The following is a 17,428-nucleotide window of genomic DNA, read 5'->3' as shown; positions in this document are numbered from 1 at the left end:
GACTTTGATTCAGTTGAATTGGATCAAGATGATTTAAGTGATTTGAGTGATCAAATTACTTAAAAGGAAATCAAAGCTGCTGAAAGAGGAAGAAAATATAAGAAACCTGAATCTGTTGATAAACTTCCAAAGTATCCACCAATCCCACCAAAATTGAAGAAACAGAATGACAAAATGAAAAGAGAACATGTTTCTTTTGATATTTGTGAAAGGAGGAAGATAGACTACAATGCAGTCAGACCTCCAAGCAAGGCTGTATTGAGAAGGATAAAACTGAACAACAAGAAGAAGAAGGTAAATGAAAAGGTTGATACAGAAAATTTTATCCCAGTTTATCCAATCTTTTCTAGTCATGAGGTGCTTGATGTTGGAGAAGTGGAAACTATGGAAGAATATGAGAAAAGACTGACAAGGGTTAGAGAAAGTAGTTATGAAGAATCAATGATTATGAAGAAAATTATCTTTGTCAAAAGCAAAGTTGAAAGACAGGACATCAAGATTGAGGAATTTGTTCCTTTTTCAATTGATTTTGATGGTCTAAAGAATCAGAAGACTCTAGGAGTCAAGACACCTAAGCCAAGTGAAAGATATAAGAAACCAAAAGAACATGAAGTCTTCAAGGGCAAGGTTTGGTGCAAAAGGTGTGATTAATATGGTCACCACACAGATTCATGTAATGAAAGATCTAAATTCCAACCATTTCATGTGCCAGATGGAACAAAGTATGGTCAAGACTTTGTCCTATACAAATAGAAGTATGATGAATATCAGGGAAAAGGAAAGGTGTGTGGTAATGAAACCATGAACAAAGAGAAGAAGAAATCTGAAAATGAGACAAGGGGTGAGAAGAAAGTGACTGAACTGGAAAGAAGAAGAAAATCTCCTAAAAGGCATGAGAAATTGACCAAAAAGAACTATCAGTCTGTGAGAATCAAGCAAGATACTCAATCAGTAAAATCTGATGGTTCTCAAGGATGATCAAGCAGTGAAAAGACAAGAAGAAAAGATGCACATTCTAGAATTAAACCAACAGAACTCACTGGTGATGAGAAGTTTCTACTAAGACATGGATATGTACCACATGGTTTCCTTTGGAAACCTAAGACTGAGAGTAAGGCTGAACAAATTGCTGGTGTAAGAGACTACACTGAGATGAAGGATTATGTGATACAGGAGTATGTCACTGACTCAGCTGAATACCAGTGTTCAACCTCACTTGTCAAAACTCCAAGAGAGTGTGATTATGAAACTGATCATTCAGACAACTTAGAATTGGCTCATGAAGATCCTAAACCAACAACACTTACTTCCCAAGCTGTGACTAAAATTGAATCTGATGAACTGCAAGTTGATAAGACTTGCACTGCATCACATAACTAATCAAATTTTCTCTGTATGTGCAGGAACAGTCCACTCCTCTTAATGACATATGGTAATTGGATAGTGGTTGTTCTAGGCACATGACTTGTGACAAGAGATCTCTTGTCAACTATAAAGAGAAGTATGAAGGTCCAGTAGCTTTTGGGAGTGATGAGAATGGTGGAAAGATTGTTGGAAAAGGAATCTTAACAAATGGGAAAGTCTCATTTGATAATGTATTTCATGTTGAAGGTCTTCAGTACAATCTGCTGAGCATATCGCAAATGTGTGATAAAGGTTACAAAGTCAGTTTTGATGATTCACATTGTTTCATTTTAAAACCTGAGTTTGTGATTTCACCTGAAATGATTATGATGATGGCTCCAAGAAATGGAAACTTGTATGAGTTGAATATGAAGGAAGCCATTTCAAGAGGATGTGCATGTTTTGTTTCCAAAGACACTGAAAATGAATCTAAATTGTGGCATAGAAAACTGTGTCATGTAAACTTGAAGAACATGAACAGACTGGTCAAAGGTGAACATGTGATTGGTTTACCTACAAGAGAATTCAAGTTAGATGATCATTGTGACTCATGTCAAAAGGGAAAACAACACAAGTCTACTCATAAGACAAAGCTCATCAAATCAATTGATCAACCAGTTATGTTACTTCACATGGATCTCTTTGTTCCTGTGAGTGTGTCAAGTATTGGAAAGAAGAGATACTGTCTGGTGATCATAGATGACTATTCAAGATATACTTGGGTTTATTTCCTAAGTACCAAGGATGAAACTGCTGAGTTGATTAAAGGTTGTGTCACAATGATTGAGAACAAGCTGAATAAGAAAGTCAAGATGATGAGAAGTGACAATGGTACAGAGTTCAATAATGGAGTTATGGAAGAATTTTGCACAAAGAAAGGGATATTTCAACAATTTTCAGCTCCTAGAACTCCTGAACAAAATGGAGTGGCAGAAAGAAGAAACAGAACTTTGATAGAAGCTGCCAGAACCATGTTGGCAGATGCAAATTTTCCTGTCACTTTTTGGGCTGAAGCAATCAATACAGCATGTTATGTTCAAAACAGGGTGCTTGTAAACAAAAGGCATAACAAGACTCCATATGAAATTTTCAATAATAGAAAGCCTTACATCAAGTTTTTCACGCCCTTTGGTTGCAAATGTTTTCTTTTGAACACTAGAGATTATTTGAACAAGTTTCAAACTAAGTCACTAGATTGTTTCTTTGTTGGATATTCTACTCACTAAAAGGCATACTGAGTATATGTGAAAGATCACATGAGTGTGATAGAGTCTTCTGACATTATTTTTAAAGAGAATCAGTTCAACACAGTCAGTGGTACAGAATGGATGTTTGATCATGAGAAGTTAACAAAGTCATTCAAGATTTATTCTGAAGACTTTGATGATTCATTCTACAAGACCAGTGTACTTGCAGAGAATAAGAAGAAAGAATTGGACTTAGAAGAATTGTGGAAAAAGGTTACTAGAAAAGAAAAGGAATGCACTTTTGTGAACAGCTCCTCAAGCAAGGTCATTGAACAGGATCAGGCTATGAACAATCAAGACAGTCCAAATGTACAGAATGATCAAGTTCAGAATGAGAGTGACACAAGGAACCAATCAAATGAAGAAGCTGTCACCACAGAAAGATTTCAAGACTTATTCCAAAATTTGAATCTGGGAAACAATGGTGCATCTACTTCAGGACAAAACAATGAGGAAGCACCACAGTTTCATGATGCAGAAGCTGATTTGATCATTGAAGAACTTGAACTCAATGAAACAAATCTTGGCACAAATTTGTCTACAAATATGATAATACAAACTCCTACTGTTGAAAAGAATCATCCTGCTGAAAATATCATTGGTGACTTGCATGAAAGAGTTACAAGGAGTCATTCTGAGATAGCAAACATCTGTCTGTACTCTTGCTTTCTATCTCAAATAGAACCAAAGAACATTGCTCAAGCTTTAAAAGACAATAGTTGGGTAGAGGCAATGCAAGAGGAATTGGCACAGTTTAGAGATCTACATGTGTGGGATCTTGTAGACAAGCCATATGACAGATATGCAATTGGAACCAAGTGGGTTTTCAGAAACAAAAGGGATGAAAGGGGTTTAGTGATTAAAAACAAAGCTAGACTTGTAGCACTGGGATGTCTTCAAGAAGAAGGGATAGACTTTGAGGAAGTATTTGCACCAGTTGCAAGACTGGAAGCCATAAGAATTTTCCTTCCATATGTTGCCTCAAAGAACATTAGAGTATTCCAACTTGATGTTAAATCTGCATTCCTAAATAGAAAGATTGATGAAGAGGTGTATATAGCTCAGCCACCAGGTTTTGAGGATCCTCTGTATCCAAACAGGGTGTACAAGTTAAACAAAGCCCTTTATGGACTGCATCAGGCTCCTAGAGCATGGTATGATAAGCTGTCAACTCATCTACTTGAAAATGGTTTCACAAGGGGAGCCATTGACAAGACAATCTTCTACAAAAGAAAGGGGTCAGATTTGTTGCTTTTACAAGTCTATGTTGATGATATCATCTTTGGATCTACAAATGAAATTATGTGTTTGGAGTTTGAAGGGGTGATGAAATCCAAGTATAGCATGAGTTCCATGGGTGAAATGAACTTCTTTCTGGGACTGCAAGTTCTACAAAAGGCTGAAGGAATCTTCAATCACCAAACTAAATATATGTAGGACATTTTGAACAAGTTCAACTGTCATGAGTACAAGACTGCTTCAACTCCAATGGACACTAAAGAAAAGATGATAGCTGATGAAAAGGGGGAGTCAGTAGATGAACATGAATACAGAGCCAAGATTGGATCTCTGATGTATCTGACTGCAACAAGACCAGATATCATGTTTGCTATGTGTGTATGTGCAAGGTTCCAGTCAAATCCAAAAGTCTCCCACATGAATGTTGTGAAAAGAATATTCAGATATTTGAAAGGAAGACCAGACTTAGGAATTTGGTATCCTAAGAATCAAGCCTTTGATCTGCTTGCTTATACAGACAGTGATTATGATGGGTGTAACATGAGCAGAAAGTCAACATCAGGGGGATGCCAGTTTTTGGGTGAAAGGCTAGTGTCATGGCAATGCAAGAAACAGACTACAGTATCAATCTCCACTTCAGAAGCTGAATATGTTGCTGCATCTGCCTGCTGTGCACAAGTTCTCTGGATTCAAAATCAGATGCTGGATTATGGTTTGAATTTTCTAAACACCCCTATTCTGATTAATAATACTGCTGCATATTTTACTGTTAAGAATCCTGTGCAACATTCTAAGACTAAGCACATTGAAATCAGACATCACTTCATCAGAGACTGCAGTGAAAAAGGTTTGATTGAAATGCAAAGGGTTGATACAAGTGATAACTTGGCTGACCTATTCACCAAACCACTTGACAGAACCAGGTTCAACTTTCTTTTGGAAGCCCTGGGGATGATTAACTCTGATGAAATCTGATTAAGGATGTTTGCTTGGTTGTGTACCTCTATGTGCTAACTGAATATGTTAGAAGAGGTCACACATGTTGAATATGGTGCTGAGTATGTTAATGAGTATGTTGCTGAATATGTTACTGAATATGTTGTTGAGTATGTTAATGAGTATGTTGCTGAATATGTTACTGAATATGTTGTTGAGTATGTTAATGAGTATGTTGCTGAATATGTTACTGAATATGTTGCTGAATATGTTACTGAATATGTTGCTGAGTATGTTAATGAGTATGTTGCTGAGTATGTTAATGAGTATGATGCTGAGTATGTCAGTGAGTATGTTAAATGTAGTGTGCCTTAACTGACTGTGTGTATGCAAAGATGATTAATTACTCTGTCATGACTGATTGAAGTTATGTTTGCATGTTTGTCAGTTGATGAGCATTCATGACAGATTGAAGATAGGTAGACATGTTATGTTTAATCTGCTAAACTACTTATCTGATATCATTGTATAATTGCTTGAATAAGTGTTTTATCTGATCTTTTGATATTATTAAGATAGAATAGACTTTGAATGCTAGTGCTGTCTGCTTGTCTTGATAATATCATGTTTGATTATGTTTTGAATATGATTCAACTGAATGTTGTTTGATTATGTTTTGAATATGTTTTCAACTGAATGTTGATTGAATATGTCTTGAATATGTCACTGTTTTGAAGTTAACTGATAGGTGCTTAAGTAAATATCTGTGCAATTTGTTTGAAATTGATGATAATTCTTGACTATCATGTTAACTGATCTGATGTTATGATAAGTAGTTTGATCTGTTTGGGTGAAATTAAATAATTGTCTGATGTCATAAGTAATCACATGTTTATGGTTACTTGAATATGTGCTTTATCTGATCTTCTGATGTTGTTAAGATAGGATAGACATTGAATGTTAGTACAGTCTGTTTTCTTGATGATGTTAAGAATGATTAGATTTGATTATGTGATTCAACTGTTTACATCAAAATGTGTTTTATGTCAAAATTAAGTGATTTAATGAATTTTATAATGAATTTTGCATAAATACTTTATTTTGATCAAAACATGAGCAAGTTGATTAATGGTGTTGAGATATGATAAGATTATTCAGTTCAAGCTTTTAAGAAGCTTAAAAGAAGGATTTTTAAAAGGAGAAGTCTCAAGTAGTTATTTTTGCTGAAAACTATGTCATTTGCCCAATTGGAAGGACATGCACTTGTGTATGTTTGGCCCTTAAATCTCTATAGATTCAAAGGATAGCCATTGACCTGAAAACTGAATGCATTTGGGGCAATTATGACTTGTTTCTTATTCCTTCACTTAAAACTATGTCAATAGCTCTAACTTTGAAAGGACATATATTCACATGTATGTTTGGTCCTGTTGGCCACCTTGGGTCAAACATGATAGCCATTAACCTGACATTGAAGAGATATTGGGGTGATTGAATATTAAACTGTATTTATATGGGAAATGATAGTACATTGACTACTTAGCTGATCATATGGAATAAATAGGCTAAAAAGACCTTAGTATAGTACTTAACATGTATGGTTGCTTTCCCATGATGATGTAAAATCTAAGGTGATATAAACATAATGAATATGCTGATCTTTATGTTGAGATGCATAGTTGTTTTGCATGTCTCAAGATAAATCTCTCCGAATGATATGGCAGAAAAGTGATTACCCAGTCATACACTAGCCTGTTGTTATTTGGTCAACCAAAAATGAAACATCTTTAAATATGACAAGGAAACATAAAAATGAAACATCTTTAAAATTTGAGAAAATATCAAAAACAAGGGGAAGAATGAATAAATCAACCAAAAGTTGATAAGTGTTTTAAATATTTTATCAAACAAGAGGGTTACAACAAGAACTACAAAGATGTTGACAAAATCTGTCTCATCTTGAATGAAAGGCATGTTTCTAACTGTAAGTCCAACGTTCAACCTCTAGATATGTTTGAATCTAAAAATACAAAAAAATACAATAAGTTCTGTCATACAAAAATATTTTTGACCAAATACAGGAGGTTGGAGTAAAATTGGGGTGATCTGGGGAAAGCCAAATAAGCTTTGAGAAGAGATATGAGGCATCATTGCACAGTGTTGACCATTAATGCATTATGCTTTAAATGAACCTAAATCATATCACCAAAGAGATGAAATTCATGCTAAGTTTATACCTGCTGTTAACCTATCTATGTTGTCATAATAATGCTGAGAGTGAAGTATTGAGATAGCTACTTAGTCAATATGATCTCATTCTTGAGATCTTTTCAGAAAATGGAAGAAACTGTTTTGAAGAGAAATATAACTGAAATTTGATCTCTAAATGCACCATTTGCTCTTAAACTATGATCTTTAATGATAAATATTTTTTTTAACAAGTTGTTTAAGTCAAAAAGTGTTGCATTTTGCCTAAAAAGGTAGAATATGTAAGTTCGGGTAAGGTTTAATGCTTTATAACCTTCCCGAGCACAAACTGTTTGAATATGTATTTTCGGGTAAGGTTTGATAATTTACAACCTTTCCGAGTACAAAAAAGTTGACTATGTGTGAATACGTTATTTCCGGTAAGGTTTGATAGTTTTCAACCTTTCCGAGTAAGCTTAGTCATTTTTGACCTGTTTATGTGTGAATATGTTGTTTCGAATAAGGTATGATAGTTTTCAACCTTTCCGAGTAAGCTTAGTCATTTTTGACTTGTTTATGTGTGAATATGTTGTTTCGAGTAAGATTTGATAGTTTTCAACCTTTTCGAGTAAGCTTAGTCATTTTTGACTAACTTTATGATTTTTGAGCATGCTTTGAAGTGTTTACACTTACCGGGTAAATTACACTGTTGTACTCATCTCCCGAGCAGGCTTGAAGTCTTGAGATGATTATGTGCTGCTATAGTTAGCTTCTAACAAGTAATTCTTGTTTCGGGCAAGATATGCATGTTATTTGCTAATTATGACTCCAAGCAAACTTTGTGAACTTAAGTTAGTACATCGAGTAAGCTTTGAGTGAATATGTTGCTAGGAAAGGCTATTAATCTTTCCGGGCACGCTTAGATGTTACTGTTTAAGTCTGTCATTATTTGGGTATACTTTGAATAAGATTGTTGTTCGGCATACATGATGATTGAATGTGTTTATCCTAGCATGCTTCGTGCTAACATAGGATTTTCAGGCAAGCTCTATGAAATTTTAGACTATAGCACACTTAAATGTTTATGTGTTTAAATTTCATTCCGAGCATGATCTGTGATATGTATGTGTATGATTTCTTTGAAAATACAAGTGTTTTCAGGCAAACCTTGTTTTCCGAGCACACTTTATATTTCGGGTACACTTGTGTTCCTTCAATATACTTGGTAATTTCAAAAATCTAACTTTCCGAGTACACTGTCTGCTAGAACTTCTTTCTGAGCACACTTTGTATTATAAGAAGGTTATTCGGGTATACTTTGAATAAGATAGTTGTTCGGGCATACTTTAAATCAAAAGGTTGCTCGGGCACACTATTTTTTCAAGGATACTTGAATGAATGTGTTACCTGAATATGTTAGTTAGTATGATAAAATTGATTATGATTCTTTTTAGGGTTTGTGCTAGATAAGTTTTAATTTGAAATTGAGAAATCTATGTGGGGATCTTAATTGATTCCTAGTAAGGATGTTTATTTGATGATTAATTTCTCAAGAAATCGAGTATTTCGGGTAAACTTTCTTTATTATTGTCTTAACTTTAAATTAATTTACTTGATCGAGCAAGGTTGATATATAGACGAATTCGGGAAAACTTTGTATATTCAAAAATGAAAATCCTCCAAGCAAAGTTTGACCGAGTAAGGTTTGTATGTGGAAGTATACCGAGTAGAATTTGGATATATTAATCTTTCGAATAAATGTTACTGGTTGACATCTAAGATTTCACAAAATGACCAAAAGCATTTAAAACCCACTTTCAAAAGGTATAAAAGAGGGAGTAAGGCAAATTTTTCAACATTATTTCCTCTCTCTCTTTCCACTGCAAATCTGGTATCACAAAGCAAACCATTCTTGAAATAGATAAGAAATTTATGAGATAAAAGACAAAACACTTTTAAAATCTCTCACTTTATCTGACATGCTGAAGAAAAGCAAAATATGCAAACTTTTATTCATAACTCTTTTCTGATAAAGCTACAGATATGTACCTTACGTTTGACTTAACTCTCATTAAATGAAGACCTGCATATGCTATTAAAATTTTGAAACTTCACATTTCAAGAGTAACTCACATTTGTGTTTTTGTGCAGATTTCTATATCATTCAAGACAACAATTTGAATTGACATATTATTTATACTTTAATATTTTTTTTGGATCTAATTGATAATTGTGTGTTCATTGATATAACAGAAAATCAAGAATGGATCCAACTCCAAGTAATTACAATTCCTACAAACATCATCTTTCTGAAGAACTGAAGAAAGCATTGCAACGAGTTCAAACCCTAATTACTGAGGTTGAGAAGATCTCAGCTGCCCCAAAACAGGGGGGAAGTACTGAATCAGGGGGAGAATTTGCTGAAGCTTCTCACAATTTATGAAAAGAACAGCTCAGATGATGAAGTTGACAATGTTACAGAAGATGAAAAGAAAGATCTTGAGGAAAGAAAGAAATTGAAAGGGAAAGAAATTGCTCAAGAGGATGATAAAGTTCAAACTTTAAATTCTCAGACGGAAAATACAATTGACTCAGAAATGAATGAATCTGAATCAGAAGCCAAAAGAGTCTATGTACAAAGGATGACAGAAATTCATGACAGAGAATTTCTGAGTCAAATGATGTCTGATAAAGACTTTGAAGAACAAGAAAACTTGCTGAAAATGTTTGAAGATGAGAAAAGGCTAAAAGATGAAGTGAAGAATGTTAATCAGAAGGATGTGCCTCAAGAACTGATTGAAAAATGCTTGAATGATCAAGAAATTCCAAATGGTGTGGTAGTCTCTCTACTCAAACTAATTAAGCAAGAAGAACCAGAGAAAGAGATAAAGGAGAAACTAGACACTATCATTAACAAGATTTCAAAGGCTTTAAGTAAAGAAAAGAATACTCAAGAAAATGAACTAAAAGGTTTGAAATTGAAAGATGATTTGGAACAAGAAGTGGAAATTCAAAAATTCTTAAGCAAATATGGTGGTAAACCAAAATTTTTGGTTAAGAATGGAATTCCTTTTGATTATGTAAAACTGATGAAAAGAAGAGAGATTTTGAGCAACTTCAAGAAAATGAAAGGACAACAGCTGAACTTGAAGAAGGGAGCCGCTCAGTCTCTGGTTGGTAAGAACAAAGGAATATCCAAAAAGATGGTTGATCTATCAAGGATGACAATGAAAGGGAAATCCAAAGTAGAGGAATTCTGCAAACAGACAACATCCTTGATCTCAAAACAGAACAAAACAAAGAAAAGGAAGATGTCTGTGACTACTCAGGAAAAACCAAAGCAGATGCACTTGAAGATGGATAAACCCTTTGTCAAGGTTGCTGTAAAAGCCAAAAACCCTTCAGTCAACCACAATGTTATGCCAAGTGGAATATTCTATGATTCCAGGACTGAACATCTGAATGTTATGATGGAAAATAGAGAGATTGTGAAGATCTTCTCTAAAAATGACTTTAGAAAATTCAATCTATGGCAATTGAATGTGATTGCAGCACTGTATCTCTCTGATTACAAATAAAGGCAAAGGCCTACAAGTGCTAAGCAATTAGAACTGTTAAGATTCTTGGTTGAGCAAGAAAATTAAACAAGCATCTCTGGCTGAAATGAAGAATTTCAAGATTAGGCTTTGCTTTGTAATGTCTTCGGACAACATTTGAATATTTAATTTTGTTTATGTAATTTGATTATGAAATTTGACTTTTAATTTGATGTGTATTTTTGCTAAGTGTAAGTAACCATAGAGTGTTTTGGGTCAGCTAAGGTGTTCCAATCTAGGGGGAGATTGTTGGGTCAAGAGTTTGACACAAATGAGGAGATTTGACCTAAACGAAGAATATGGAAGATTGGAATCTTCTCAACCTCCTCAGAAACTGCTAAGTATTGAATCCGAGCACACCTTGGGTTCCGAGAAAGCTTTTACTTAGCCGAGTACGAGATTTTGCTTCCCGAGCAAGGTTTACTTCAAATAGTCTTCTTAAGTGGATATCCGGGCAAGTATGCTATTTAGTTCATTCCCGAGTAAGGATCACTGATTTGGTATCTCCGAGCAAGGTTCACTTTGTCAAGCAGGTTTGTTCTTCAAGACCAAGTATTTTACTCTTCCGAGTAAGGTTTGGTCAACCAAGTCCAAGAAGCCAAGTAATTGGAAGACCGGGCAAGGTATTTATCAATAATTATGGTCCGAGTATACTTGATGAGTTAAGGGAATATTTCTAAGTTATATCGAGTAAGGTTCAGCTCAAGCAAGGTACAGTGATTCCCGAGTACACTTTGCTAATAAGTTATTCAATGACAAAGAGCCGAACAGGATCATTGTAACGATTCCGGCAAATCCAGGTATACCCTAGCCGGTATATACTAATTACGTGTCATTTAATATTGATTATATGAGTTATAGTACGTTTATACGAGTATATATGATTCATAGTACGAATCATACTCGATTATATAGTGAATCGTATTGGAATTACAATTAACCAATGAACGATTATTGAAACCCGAACGAATCGGGAATTACATTATAGACGAAGAATATGATGTTTAGTGATGTTTACGAAGTATTAATGCTTCGGGATAAGTGAATTATAGCACAGAAAAAGGATTTCGATTTATTAGTACGTCGGTACGATAAACGAAACCTTTAACATCAAACAAAGCAAGAGACGATCGATCAAGCCGAAAAAGATGCGTAATTATTAATAATATGATGTTTTAAGTCAATAAACGTCATGGGTTAAGTTTTTTTAAAGTTTTTAAGTCGGTTTTATGTAAATTTTGTTTTAAAGCGAAAAACGACCATTTTGGGCTCGTTTTAAGCCGAATTACGCGTTTAAACGAGAAACGAACTGAACCAGATTATCCACAACATTATCCGGATTGCGTAATCCAAATGAGTGGCCATGGTTTGAGATGTGGGCCCCCCCCCCACACCACCATTAGAACCGGCCCTATGCACACACATTTACACCTTTCATTTTTTTTTTTCTAACTCTCCAACTCCAAATCCTCTCAACCTCTTCATCATCCATCCAAAACCCAAGCTTTTTAGGCAAGAACTCAAGGTATAACACATGTTTTAATGCTTGAATCTCGTTTCCAACTTCATGATCTTGAGAAAAGGAGGTTTCAAATGTAAAAATGGGTGAAAACCCGAGTTGAAACCGATTCTCGCATGATCAAGTGATGTATACAAGTTATACAAAGGATCTTGATCCAAGTGATGAGTTAAAAGAGTTTAGAACGAAATTTTACGGTTGAAATCTTGTAAAATGAGTTTCCATGTGAAAGACGGGTGAAAACCCGAGATGAAACCAACTCTTGCATGATCAAGAGATGTATACAAGTTATACAAGGGATCTTGGTCCCAGAAATGAGTAAAAAGAGTCGAGAACGGATTTTTACGGTTAAAACCTTTGTTTTTATATCAAAACCGACACTATGAAAGAAATGGTTTGATTGTTGGTGTAACTTGCTTGGTATGGTGTTATTGTGCTTGTAAGTGTTGTATCTAGTGGCTAGCAAAGGCTAGAAACCAAGATCTTTGCGATCTAACGCTAGAAAACACAAGATAGTTCGGTTTTCGTGTGGATCTATGATTTTGGAAAGATTGTAGTGTGCTTAGATTCGGGTCATGAAATTTCACAGAGATGATCTACACATGAAAATATGAGATCTGTGAATTTTTGGTAATTTTTGGATAAAAGATGAATATTTGGTGAATTTAATGCTCGGTTTTGGCCAAAAATGGTGAAAAATAGCTAAACTTGATGAAAAATTCTGAAAAATTTAGGATAAGCTTTTTATAACATATAAAAGTCACACACAAAATTTGAGCTCAGTTGGAGAAGTCTAAGGGGGCTTTTCGGTAAAACGAGTTCTAGGGCTTTCTAGCTCGGTTTTTGTGAAATTGGCTTGAAAAATGAGTTTTGGGTTCTGGAAAAATTCCAGGGAGTTATGAGGATGGCAGGGATCATCCCGGAAAAATTTGGGATTTTTCTAAAGTCTTTTGGTATTTTTGACATATTTAGTGTTTTAATGATGATTAAAAATAGATAAATAAATGTAAATATAAAAATTAAATCTGGAAAATTTTTGTAAAATTTCTTACTGTCAAAATAAGTTTTGTGCAAAATTTCAAGACCCGAGACTAAACGGGTAATTATTTGTGTTAAAAAGAACATAAAAACAAATTTTTAAAGCTTAAAACGTGTAAACCGGCAAAACTCGCATAAGCGAGCTGACTGGTATATAAAAACCTAAAAATGGACCATTTTCATAATACTAAGTAAATTAAATAAAAGTAAATCATCCGAAAATAATTCGGATGATTTGGGTAATTTTACCCGATTTTACTATTTCCGGCACCTAAATAACGGAAACGGGCCCCGCAGCCAAACGGGGTGTCCAAACCAAGCTCTAATTTCATCACTTTAACTAAAATAACAGTCAAACACCATTTTTGGGTCGGTTGTGAGCAAACTCATTTTTTTGAAACTAAAAACGGATAACCGTGCTAGGCACGCAAATCAAGGAAAACATAAAAATGATAATTTTGACCGTCAGACTCTAAGTAATGTCACAATCTGGGTCCTTAGAAGTGTCACGGGGTTAACATTGTCCCCGGATCGAGTACAGTAATGGGTTAACAATGTCCCCAGATGTACCGATTGACACGTATTTAATTTATGGGAATTATATAGTAACGACTAGATATTATATTACAGATCCAGGCTTATAGCAGTTCATTGTATCACGTCCCGACTCACAGAAAGGTGAGTTTTCATGAGCCCCTTTTTATTGAACTGTTTTAAATATTTTCCCGGGGCGGAAAGCATGTCTTTATTAAAGTATTTAAGTACATACCGATCGTATGGAAACACTTGTATATTTATATATATATATGATTTGATGCACAGAATATATGAATTGTTTATCGTGTGGAATTGTTCTGGGGTAACATAGTTCCCAGAGGTTATTATTGTTCTGGGGTAACATAGTTCCCAGAGGTTATTATTGTTCTGGGGTAACATAGTTCCCAGAGGTTATTATTGTTCTGGGTAACATAGTTCCCAGAGGTTATTATTGTTCTGGGGTAACATAGTTCCCAGAGGTTATTATTGTTCTGGGGTAACATAGTTCCCAGAGGTTATTATTCTTCTGGGGTAACGTAGTTCCTAGAAGATTAATGGAAATGTTCGGGGGTAACATAGTTCCCAGCATAATTATATTACTAATAAATGATTATTAAAATGATCTGTCAGTGTTTATTTAAATTAGTGAAACTCACCAACTATTCGTAGTTGACCCGTTTTCTTTACATGCTTTTTAGGTATGCCCAAGTTGGAATGATTGATATGTGCTTAATGATCTGTGCTACTTGTTGGAAGCTTGCTGATCTATATTTTGTAATGAATATATTAATGTCTTATCGGTAAAACTCGTGTGTAACACCAAGACAGTAACGAAACTAGCAACAATGTAATATGACATAAATTAATGTAGTGGTATTTTCTTTATAAGCAATGCTGTTGATATCAGATGTGTCTGTTGCATCCCGTGTACGTTTCCGCTGCGGTTACGGGGTGTTACAGAACTTCGTATCAGAGCCATTGGTTATAAAGAATTAGGATGTCTTTAAAAGATACCTAAAATATAACCAGTAGCTCAAGTATTATAGGATCTGAATATCAACTAAATATATATTGTGACGAGATCGGGATGAACTTGGATGGACAAGTGGGTTATTATGGTCCGGAACATAATAACAGACTTGTCTACACGAGGGAATTCAGGGGAAGTCACGGAGGACTTTAATAGGTAAAATTGGCAACATATGTGCAAATATGTGATAATGTTGTTATGTGGTCAAGTTGTATAAGTAAGTGCATATTAATTTGATTATGATTTACACTATGGAAAGAACTATATGTTTGTTAACTTGTGTGCAGGTAATATGTCAAGAACCCCCAGTGTGTCGTTCGAGGAGGACCCGGAGGAGGTCAGCTCCGGGGACTCCGGGAGCCCTCTTGTAGCATCCAGCACCGAGCCTTCCGAGGCTAGCTTGAGGAATTCCGGCCAGTCCTCCTCAGCTAGGATGACCAGATCCCCGACCCCACCCGCACCACAGGTCGCTCCTGCACCCCCTGGATTCGGACCACGCCTCACGGCGCGGTTCAGTATTCCACCGGTCCGACCTATCTCGCCCCCACCCAGACTTGCTACTCGCAGGGGCGAGTCCTCCAGCTCTCGTCCCGAGCCTGCGACTCTACCGGTGTGGGGTCTCCCGAGACAGGAACGGGATGCTGCGGCCTGGCTCCGAACGCTCACCGAACAGGTGAACGAGCACTCCGCCGCCTTGACGGTGGGAGTCCAAAGGAGAATGTACTTGGGTGATTGCATACTGTATCATCAGTATGCAATTGCCCAACTGAAGAGGGAGTGCTCATACTCGCAATGGATGCTTGACCGGATGGAGAGTCGGGTTCAGGTTATGATGGCGGTGTTAGTGGTGTTGGTGGCGATGTTGGTGGGGTTGGTTTACCACCATGTTTAGTTGTTTTGGGTTTGGGGATAGACAGGGACCATTTTTTTGATACTCTGTGTAAGTAGTTAGTGGTGATACTAACATGGAGTGAATCTTGTTTAGTTATTATACAACCACTGGCCCCTAGGGTGGGTCTCTTTTGGGGCATATCATTATAGATACTTTTGGGTATCATTCAAGCACTGACCCCTTTACGGGTTATGTCGAGATGATGCCGACATAGGGCCCTTGTATTAAAACTTAGTTATGTAATGTTGACTGTAAAGTATGTAAACTGATGTTTGTGTAATATGTATCAATGTTTACTAATGAATGAAATATGTATTGTGTTTTATGATTTGAGATGGTATTGATTATATGTATTTTCTTGATGTTGTGTAGAATGGCACCGAAACGATCAACGAAAATATCGGAAGTAGATGTGAGCCGTTTGATTGCTCAATAGTTGGAGGCGGCGATACCGGATATAGTATCGCGCATCGCCGCCAGTATTAACAACTCGACCAATCCAACCCCTCCGAGCAATCAAACGCCCATAAATAATGACGGGGAACAAAATTCTAATCCCCCAAGGAATGATAACACGATTCCGAGTAATGACGCACCGCCTAGGGTGGTCGTTACAGATAGTAATGGCCCTATACCTACGGTAGAGACGAACCGTACTGAACCGATTCGTGCATCCAGGGGATGTTCGATCAAGGACTTTATGTTGTGCAAGCCATTAGAGTTTAGCGGGTCTGAAGGACCGAATGGGTTAGTTAAATGGATAGAGAAAATAGAATCAGTGGTGAATATCAGCAACTGTCCCGAGGATTGTATCGTTAAGTACGCCACCTGTACATTCACAGACCATGCCTTGACATGGTGGAACACCATAGTACAGACTCGAGGTCAGGCGGCGACAAATCACATGACCTGGACGGAGCTTAAGGCTCTTGTGTTGGAACATTTCTGCCCAAAGAATGAATTGCAGAAACTGGAAAATGAGTTGTGGAATCTGGAGATGAAGGGGGCGGACCACTTGGGTTATACCAACCGGTTTAATGAACTGTCACGATTAATACCGTGGTTGGTCACCCCAGAGACGAAGAGGGTGGAACGTTATATTTGGGGACTTACTCCAGTAGTGAGGAGTATAGTTAACGCGGGGGGACACCAGACGTATGAAAGTGCAGTGACACAGGCTGGCATTGTCACGTATGATTTCTTACGGAGCGGATCACTAAAGGTGACAGGAGAATCCGCTGGGGGAAAACGGGGTACACATGACCATAGGATTCAGGAAAAGTACCAAAGCAAACGAGCTAGGCCCGCTGCCCAGAGCTATGCCATGACTAGTTCAGGCGGAAGGCAAGAACCACAGAAGGGAACGTTTCCTAAGTGCGGGAAATGTGGTTACCACCATGGTGGCGTGTGCAAAGAGGTGGTGTGCCACCGGTGTGGCAGGATTGGACACTACGCACCAAATTGTAAGACAAATCTGAACAACCTGAACCAACAACCGCAATCTATTCGTGCGCAACCATTTAGGACTCAACCAGCCCGACAGCAGAACCCGCAAGGAAACCAGATGGTGACCACTAGCCGTGCTTGCTACGAATGCGGCAGCACGGATCACTTCAAAAGGAACTGCCCGAAACTGAACCAGGGAGGAAACGGGAGACAACTCACTGGTCAGGCATCGTCGTCCAATCCGGCGCGAGGCCGAGCATTCGTGATGGGGGCGAACGAGGCACGCCAGGACCCCAGCGTAGTGACAGGTACCTTCCTCGTCTCTGATCATTACGCTTCTGTATTATTTGATACAGG

The sequence above is a fragment of the Bidens hawaiensis genome, unplaced genomic scaffold, assembly GCF_021521415.1.
Source record: "Bidens hawaiensis isolate Kalapana, Puna unplaced genomic scaffold, B.hawaiensis_p1.1 tig00035424_1, whole genome shotgun sequence".
Lineage (NCBI taxonomy): Eukaryota > Viridiplantae > Streptophyta > Magnoliopsida > Asterales > Asteraceae > Bidens > Bidens hawaiensis.
The sequence above is the reverse complement of the archived record's forward strand: the minus strand, read 5'-3'. Positions refer to the sequence as shown.